Below are 9,335 nucleotides of genomic sequence, written 5' to 3' on the forward strand. Positions count from 1 at the left end.
TGTTGATTTTAGAAATGAGGATTTTATGAGTCCTTGCATGCACAGTTGTATATTACTTATATACAAAAGCAGTCAGTAATGAAAGAATAGTTCTAAAATATACTGTATATGGTTTTGTGATTAAGGTAGGAAATGCACAGCATATGAAGAAATACAATATGCATTGCATTTGATTTTAGGTGTGGCAGCAGCAATTATGATTTCATAACAGTGGGAATAACATGACAGTTCAAAAGCTCAATGAGAAGATTATGGTTTTTTATACACAGCAATGTAAATTCTTAAAATAACAACGTAATTTTTACATTTCTCACTGGATAACAGGATAATCCAATTTAGAACAATTTATTCTCAACAGGTATGGTGAAAATAGATATATCATTGTGGAGCGTGGTATAATACATTACTTTTTGAGTGAGTTATGAAGATGTACAACTCAGAACCTAGGATAAACATCATATTCCTTAATTAATCCATTATGCTATGGCACACATGTGCCACTTTTATTACCCTAAAATGAAAAATTAAAAAAAAAAAATGCTGCTTCTTTCTGTATTAGAAAACCTTTCTTCTAAAATCATGAAAATGTAAAATCTAATGTGCCAAACACTATTAATGAGTTAGACATCTAAATTCCTTGAAGACTTGTAAGATAAAGAGCCATCATCTTCTGATCATCACATTCAAATACATTCTTTAGCTCAAATGTTTTAAAGCTTATGGATGCAGTTCCTATGTGTTTAGATGAATCCAGACCACTTAAATTCCAGCTGGAGAATGCAGGTGAATCTGTGATTGAGCAACAAGATAGGAACAGTAGTGGAAAATGAATGGAAAGAAAAAATATCTGCCTCTTTAATATCTCAAAATGCAGTGTTATAGATGCATGCAGTTTCTGAAGCTGCCCATAAGGATCCATAATGAACGCTTTTCTCTTGTGGGTCTTCTATAGCTTTCAGGCAAGTCTCTCCCTTCTGACCCATCATAGATCCGCAGCAAACACGATGTATTTGTTTAAGGGATAGGAAGCTCATAATTTCTGGAGGACAGAATGTCCACTTCTGCTTCGCTCCACTTACTCAGCTTAGGAAGTTGTTCCTTTTGGCTCTAAGTGTGGGTGGGTGTCACGTTTTAACCGCAGAGTTTTATTTACAGATGGGGATGCATATTAGTCTTGTAATTATAAATATTTTGCATTTACAGTAAAGGATCTACAAGAGCTTTCGTCATCCATTGATTAAAGAATTAAACCTCACCACACTGGCCAGCTAGGTAAGTTGTAGTAGCCCTAGAGATCAGAGTAACCGCGGGTTGGGAAGGTGGGGTGATTTTCTTAAGATCTGTCACTGGCAGAGCTGTCCGGGCACATCCTGGAACAGGCTCCAGACCTCCCTCGCTTCCTGGCCTATGACTTCTGCTCAACACAACGTATCTATTTGATTATCTAAATGGGTGAACTGTTTTTCCAAAATCTGTTACTTCATCTTGTATTTATGTACTAGAACTGGGTGCTGAAACAATTAGTTGTGGCTTGCCTACTAGACTGTATCAGAATTTCCTAATATCAAACCTATGAGTTTATGAATGTGTTTTGTGTGCCCAAGAGCAAATGATCTTTAAGATATCTATGTGAATACATTTTAATGTGATTTTACAATGTTGGGCTATCTGTCACCATCTGTCATTTCTAAAATCTGATACTAATAGAATTTAGTATTTGTCATTTTACATTGAAATAAAAAGAGACATAAGACAATATAAACCAAAACACTATTAATGAAAAAAATCAAATTAGAGATTATTGTGTATTGAAGACATTAAATTTAATATAAATTAGCACAATACAAAGAAATACGTTTTTCTGCTATCTCAGCATTAGAAGAATAGGACTGCTTTTCTCCATATGTCTGTGTCACCAGGTTGTTGTTTCTTTTGTTTAGTCATATAATAGAATGTGTTGAGACATATTATCCTCAACTTGTGTAACAGCCTACAAATACTGATTGCAGTTTGAGCTTGTTATGGAAAAGTATTGCCCTGTGGATTGAGAAAATGACCAACAGCGGACTATAATCTATGAAGCTGAGAGTAAAATTGCCAACTAGAGGTCATTTTTCAAACCAAGGGGCAATAGTTTTCTACTATAAACTGAATATTACAGTCAGTATATGTTTTATTAAACCATTTCAGAAACTTGGGAGCAGTTTCATTTAAACTTCTTGCTTGATGTGGCTCGGAGAACAGGCCCAGGGCAGCTCACAAAAGAGGCCTGGCATAGTCTTTATAATAAATATTCTGTATACTCAGTAATTATGAAGGCTTTAGGGCCTTAATGGTGAATGGCCATATCCTGCCACCATTCTGCATCCTTAGCAGCAATTGAAGTCATTAAGACTTGTGTGTAAAAATGAGTGCAGGCTGCCGTTTCCTACTGTAATACTGTGACAGATGAGGGCCAAACTATGTAGAAAAGCCAACTATGGGTATTACAGTCTAAAAGATTAAAAGGGAAACACCTTTTCCCTTCTCTGTACCCCTTCATTATTTTTCTTTCCTACTGAAGTATGTAGATAATGGATCTCTTTATTGGCACTCATATGGGCGTGATTGCCTAGTGCCTTAGTCAATAGGATTTCCATTCTGGAATAACAGAAATAACAGTAGCATGCACGGACAAAGTGAAGCCTTTGCCCTCCTCCTTTAACACACGTTGCATATCCGTAGAATTCTGCCATCCTGTGCCTGGGGAACGGAGGTACTTTCTTCAGCCGTTGCTCTGTCTGACTGACTTTTACTGTTAGTAGATTGTCAGTACAAAATCCTTGGCAAACTTCAGGTTTTAGAAAGAGTCATAGGGAGTTCGAGCCTGTCTGCACAACAGGGGAGCGAGCAAAGAAAAATGAGAAAGACCATGGTGGTTGGGGCAGAAGGGAGCCAAATAACATCTTTCACCTTTTCCTTGTGAATCCCCGATGGAAGTGTTTTGTTTAGAGCTCTTTGTGGGACTTCTCCTTAGCTGCTTCTGGAAGCTTTGATGTTAACTTGTTGACTACTTTGCAGGATTTCTAATTTTCTATTTTGGGGCAAAGCTCACAGACTGATCCTGGTTTCATGGCATAAGCATGTCACAGTCCGATACTACTATGTTGTCAACAGTAAACATATTTAAGTTACTGCATGCCTAAGTTGCAAGTTCACTTGTCACAATTACGCATGTAAATTGTGCATTCCCATAACCATAATTAGAAATTTCGATCTGCACTTGCCAGATTAATGCATAGTTACAGCTGTAGCACGGGCAAATTAGGGGCAAAATTTGTTTTTGCACTTTCAAGTTTTTAAAAACCAGACCTTATGTCTATATGTGTGTATATATTATACAGACACAGACATAATTTTCTAATGGTCATAATTTCAAAGGTCTACATAAAACTTCGCCACCTCGGTAAGCGTGATGGATTAAAATAATAAAAATTGGAGCAGCAAAAGACCCGTTATACATCTAGTCCATCTTCTTGACATTACAGGATTGTTCCCTACAGGGTATTTGCTAATACTTTGTCCAGAGCAGGTTTTAAATGTCCCAAGCAATGAAGTTCCCACTAAAGTTTCACAGATATAATTCAAAGGATATTTTTCTGACACTTTAAGATAAAGTGATCAGTTTACCCTGTTATGTTGGTCATAACTTCAGGGACCTGTCCTGTGTGTATCTCCGTGGTGCTTCCATGCTTCTAAATATTTGCAGAAAAGTCGCCATAAATTACTTTGGTATTGACCATGCCCTTTTCTCTCATCCTCTACCTAACACCGTGTCACTGGGCAGATTGTGGTGGTTCCCCCCCCCCACCACCCCAACTCTCTTGTAGATCAAAAGACTGGGACAAATGAAGATGATACTATTAATTTAGTGTTGCATATATTGCATAATATATACACACTCTTTCTATATGATTATGTATTTAGTCTGTGTTCATTTCTAGGAGGATGTTGTTTAGAGGTCTGTCTGATTGTGTTGGGCTCTGTACAAACATATAATTAATCTCATTTTTAGCAATACTTAGCTCCAAGCTAAGGGTGTAGAAATATAGGGTTATTAGTTTCTAGAACACTTTTATTATGCACTTTCTATTTTGATTGACAACTATTAGTATTTTAAGATGACAGAACTAAAACTTATGCTGCCAGATAGCATCAAATATAATGTATGCTAAGTAAACAGAAGCATGTGAGCAGGATAATATTTATCGTATAGTTATATAGCAATGTGGTAAGAGACTAGAGAGAGAATTATTCTCCAAGAAGGATATTTGATATTTTACACTCTTTAGAAATACAAACATAGAACTGAACTATGCACCCTATTTCCTCAGGGTAGCATGCAGGTTTATCCTCTGTCCTGGCTGGGTTGTTCTCGAAAGCTTCCATTCTTCATCTTCTTCCTTTCTCTCAAATTGCCTGTGTAGGAGAGGAGTAGGAGAAGATCCTTCTGAGATGAATTTTTTAACTCCACTGCTTTACCATTTGATGGTTTGCCTTGAAGTTGCAGCCAAAATTTGTACTGAACCCTTCATCCAGTCCTTTTCCCAGGGAGTTTGTCCCAGCAGATGAAAGTCTGGAGGGGTGAGAGGCACAGTCAGGAGAAGTGCTGTGCACTAGGAGATTCATGAGAAGGATGGAGCCACTGTCACCAAGTCAGGTTGCAGTTTCTCATTTGGCAAAAACTCAATAATAATTTGAACTGAGTAAATAGTAACTTTGTCTCCAGAACAAAAAGAATTGTTACTATGAAGTATGTGCAAATTTCCCATGTATTTCTATTGAATATTTAATATAAAGCAATTAGAGGCAGGGCAAGAATTATATAGCTTTTAAAAAACAATGAATAAAGAGACTCCTATTTTCATGACACAATTCACCCACCTAAAACTACTTATGGAATTCAAGTTACAAGGAAGAAGCTGGGATGTTGAGAACCTTGTTCAGAAGGTTGTGCTTAGGTCTGTGTGCGTTGATGCCATGCTGGAGCCAGGCCTGGCTTTAGAATGGGACAGCAGAGATGCACATCTTCTGCAAACACGTGTAAACAATACGAACTAAGTTAATGAAGATGTGAAGTCTTCTGCTGTGTGAACAAGTAAATTGAAAGAAAAAACTGGCATTAATTAAAAAGTAGGAAGAACTTTGGGCTCTTATTTTTTAAAAATAAATTAATTTCAGCTCACATCCTTTTCAGCAAAAAAAGTACTCGGCTTAGTGTTGCAGAAAGTTTGTCAGGCACAGAATATATTAGGCAGAAGTACCTGGTTTAGCTTGTGTAGTGAAAGGAATAAAGCTGTGTTAATCTGGCGTTCCACTTGTGCTAATTTTTCCTAATTTTGACCTAGCTTGACTATTTCAATGAAGTATCATGCACATCTATGTTTAGCAGAAGAAATGCTAAGAAGCAGCTCTTCAAATCATTCTCAATTCAGGGTTTTTTTAAACACGTGACCAAGAATGACTGCTTGTGTCCTTTGCACAGCATCGACACGAGTAGCTGTAAAATCACAAGATAACGTCATTAGGCAGTTGGTTTTGGCAAACTCAGATTAACTGGAGAAGAGAAGGAGAACTGGTGGGATTGATACTTTTCACCATTATTTACTCTCTTGGGTAAATTACTTTTTCCAGTCATTGAGACAAGAAGTATCCCAAGTGTGGGGTGTTTTTATTTTTCCCTGAGCATGCGTTTACATATAGTGCCTGACTCGTAATGGGGCTGTTAGGCAGCACTTTTAAACAGTTGCAGTTTCTATCAGCAATTAAAATGTCTTTAAACACAAAATTATATTAAAAAAACCTCCATGTATACTTTATTATTGGAAAATTCTCTTTTGGACTATAACCTCTTCTCTCTTAAGTGTAAGTGGTTGACTGCTGCAGCATTCATCCAGTGCACCTTTTGTATTTGCTTCAGCTTTTCATTCCTTGAAAGCGGTTTTCCTATTGACTTGTGCTTGGCATCAGGCTGATGCCATTAAAAAAAATACCAGTCTTAAAATGCTTATTATGAATCTTGATTGGTGAGAGCACTGAAGGTGCTTGTGGAAGTACAATTTGTGAATAGTAGTTCTTGTCGATCAAGACAATGTGCCATTGTGTCTGATGTACTTGTAAACTGTTATCAGTCCTGTTACCAATTTATGTCTAATCCCTTCTGTCCATCTGTGGTGCTCATGGTTCATCTCTTTTGGGTATTAATATTCACATTTCAGAATGATAGATCTAACCATCGGTCTCACTTTGAGGGAACAGTGCCATGTTGTGATGGAATTGATTGTCATGATGTCTTAGATAAATAAGCCAATCGGCATCAGAAGAGGAAAAAAAACTTCATCTGTCAGGAAAGAAAATGGAGAGGAAAAGCTTGTGGTGCATGATTGCTATTGAAAAAGAAGGCACTGCCCAGTAGAGTATAAATGAAGAAATGTGCCATCTGCATCAGTTTTGTAGTTGGAGTGAGAGTGGTTATAAGGGGGTTGGGATTATATTACACGCCCTGCAGGTAGCCTTTCTGGATTTTGCAGCCACGGTTCCTGTAAACTCCTCTAGTACAGTCCAGTGGACTGCCCAGTGCAAATCATAATGCTTTGTTCTGAGATTCAGGAAGAATTGCGTCAGAGATGTTACTCAAAAGGACCTCAACTACAGTCTTAGATCATCAGGGTCAGGATTTCAATGCCAGTACTGTTTCCATTTGAGCATCTTCTTTGTCTCCTGTAACTTAAATCCTATACTCAAATGCTTGCTTAGGGAATGCGTTGATGTTCGATGGGAGCTGCAAATGCATCAGAGATCAGATGGAAGATATGTATATAATGTATCTGTGTATTGTATGTGGCAGCTAGGCATAGTAATGGAGTAATGCTTTAATATATACAGTATCTTTATTATACAGTCAAGTGGAAAAAAGTGGATGTTTCTATTTATCAGTTGTTTTTTTGTCTTGGTTGTTTCTATCTTTGACTGATACAAATATTTTGGAATCTAAACATATCTCCACAATACTGTTGTGTCTTTGTTCTGGGTTTCTTTCATCTTAACTTATCAACACAGTATATGAGCCATTTTATCCCACAGTGTGATCATCATCCTAGTGTGTATTTGCTCATTAATGTCAGGTTAAGATCTAAAGAAATACGAAAGTAGGAGTGAAATTTCCTCTTTTTTTTTTTGTACTAATTTTTTTATACTAATAATGATGGAAATAGGAAAACTACAGTACTGTGGCTTTGGGGGGGCGGGGGGGAAGTATACACATTTGCCTTGCAAGTGCGGTACTGCTTCCAGTCTTGGGTTGGCTTAAATATTAGTACTCAAACACTACCTTAAAACAAAAACTTTGACCAAGTCTCTTTTTGTAGTGGGGAATAATTGTTTTGGTAATTATTGAAATAATTGAAATATCCTAATGAAATATCCCTTAAAAACAAATGTATACGAAATGCACATTCTAATCTTTTATTTTTTCACTGAATGCATTTCTTTTTTTCACCCATGTCCATTGCGTAAGTTCATGAACAGTTGGTAAGGTCTGGTTTTTATTTACTTGATATTCATAGTGAAGAAACTTTGAAAATAGAAAGTACCAATGGAAAAATGTAAGACCTAATAATTTTTTTAAAACTCTTTTTGGTTGCTAACAGGACATGCATTTGTTAAATGAGCCCCCCCCCCCCCCCTTTTTTTTTTTCCCCACAAAGTTACCCTAGAAGTATTTTGAGACAGTTTTTGTCTTTTTTAAAAAACATGGAAAATGAAACTGAAAGAACTTTCTGGTTTTTAACTAAAAACTGAAATTTTCCTGGAAGTGTGCAGACAGAAGAAGGGGAGAGGGATTTGTGAGTGGGTCAGGGAGACCACAATTTACACGTTAGGGTTTGGGTGTTTAACTAACTTAAGGCATTGAAAATTCTCACAGTTGGAGCCCGCTTCTCTCCACTATCTAAACAGGAGCAGAGTTGTACTAATGCTGGTCATATGCAGCAAAAATGTCCAAGTAGCAGCGCAGGGTGAGTGATTTGGGGAGCGTTGGGGACATGAGTGAGACTAACCTGAATTGGTCAGGCAGTTGGAGTAGATGATCATTGTAGTTCGCTTCCAACTGAAATAGTCAATTCTGTTCTAACCCACAGTAGGTCGCATGGGGAGTGATGGGGCACTGATCTTCGTGCAGAGAACGAGGGTCAGAGGACGTTTCCCAGTCGAGCAAAACCCTGAAGCAAAAGGGGAACTTGATGCGTGACAGTAATTTCAGGGAGGTCAGTTGAATGCTGAAGGCGTTAGATGGACCAGTCTTGTCCAGAGTTGCTCTCCCCGTCCCCCCCTTCAGCTTAACAATCCAGCCATATACACTGCTTATTTTTGTTCCTCAGAATTTTTCTTTCCTTTTGTGGGGACAGATCACCACCCACAAACTGACAAAAAAGAATAGTTAAGAATGTTTTGCCTTGAAAATTTTTAATTTGATTGACATGATTTCTAACGTACATTATGTATTTTCTGAAGTTTTCAGGGGAAACTATGCAAATGTTTTGATGGAGTTGAAATGCCTAGTTTACATGCGATGTTTTTAGATCATTACACTATATTGTAATACAGCATATTAAAACATAAATGATAGAATTTAAGGACAGTGTTTTGACTTTTCCAAGGTAAACACTTCCATATTGCAATGTCAGTTTTGGCCTGTTTTGGTTTGGAACCAAATTTTCTGCTGAAAGTTTCATTTTTAACCGATCTACCTATGATAATGAGTTTAGCAGCTATGGCTCTTGCATTTCAGTCCTTCCTGAGAATCACCATGTCTGCCTCTACTTGTTGCTTTATTATTTTTAGGAGCTGTCAGTTTTCAGTCCTCTTCAGACTCTTTCCCCAATAGCAGGAGGCACAGAGGTCTTGTTTCTTTTTTCTGCATTCAGAATATGAGACACAAAGAAGTCCACAGTCTAGTTACTGAGCTAGGTTTATTGCAGTAAGTTGGCATTGTAGGGCACATTCTTCCCAACATCTTGAAGCTTTTAGTAAGTCTTTTCTCTTATTTGAAAACTGACACAGTTTGGCTTCTGTTTATGAAGGAGTCACAGTCCTGCAACACTGATTTGTGTTTTCCTAACCCTATTCTAGTGTGCTTTAAATAACACAGCAATCCCGTGTGAAACCTTGCAGCTTTATTTACAACACCAAGTTGTTGTTTTGTTTTGTTGTTTTTTTTTTTTTTTTTTTTTAAACTGCAAACCATACCTCTCAGTAAATGAAGACGCATATTTAAGTCAACTTTAGCAGTAGGCAGT

At 37.3% G+C, this 9,335-nt stretch overlaps 1 protein-coding gene across 5 annotated transcripts in view; it reads left to right on the forward strand.

Annotated features, from left to right (window-relative positions):
* The window catches only part of ZNF536 (zinc finger protein 536), a 354,285-nt gene that overhangs the window by 66,886 nt on the left and 278,064 nt on the right, over positions 1-9,335 (forward strand). For all 5 annotated transcript variants that reach the window (XM_087740367.1, XM_087740365.1, XM_087740366.1 and 2 more), the window contains exon 3: positions 1,204-1,272. The gene's annotated coding sequence lies outside the window, so the exon portion shown is untranslated. The remainder of the gene's footprint in view (positions 1-1,203; positions 1,273-9,335) is intronic.

The sequence above is a fragment of the Nipponia nippon genome, unplaced genomic scaffold (assembly GCF_047370975.1).
Source record: "Nipponia nippon isolate SJK-2023a ecotype South Korea unplaced genomic scaffold, ASM4737097v1 scaffold_7, whole genome shotgun sequence".
NCBI lineage: Eukaryota > Metazoa > Chordata > Aves > Pelecaniformes > Threskiornithidae > Nipponia > Nipponia nippon.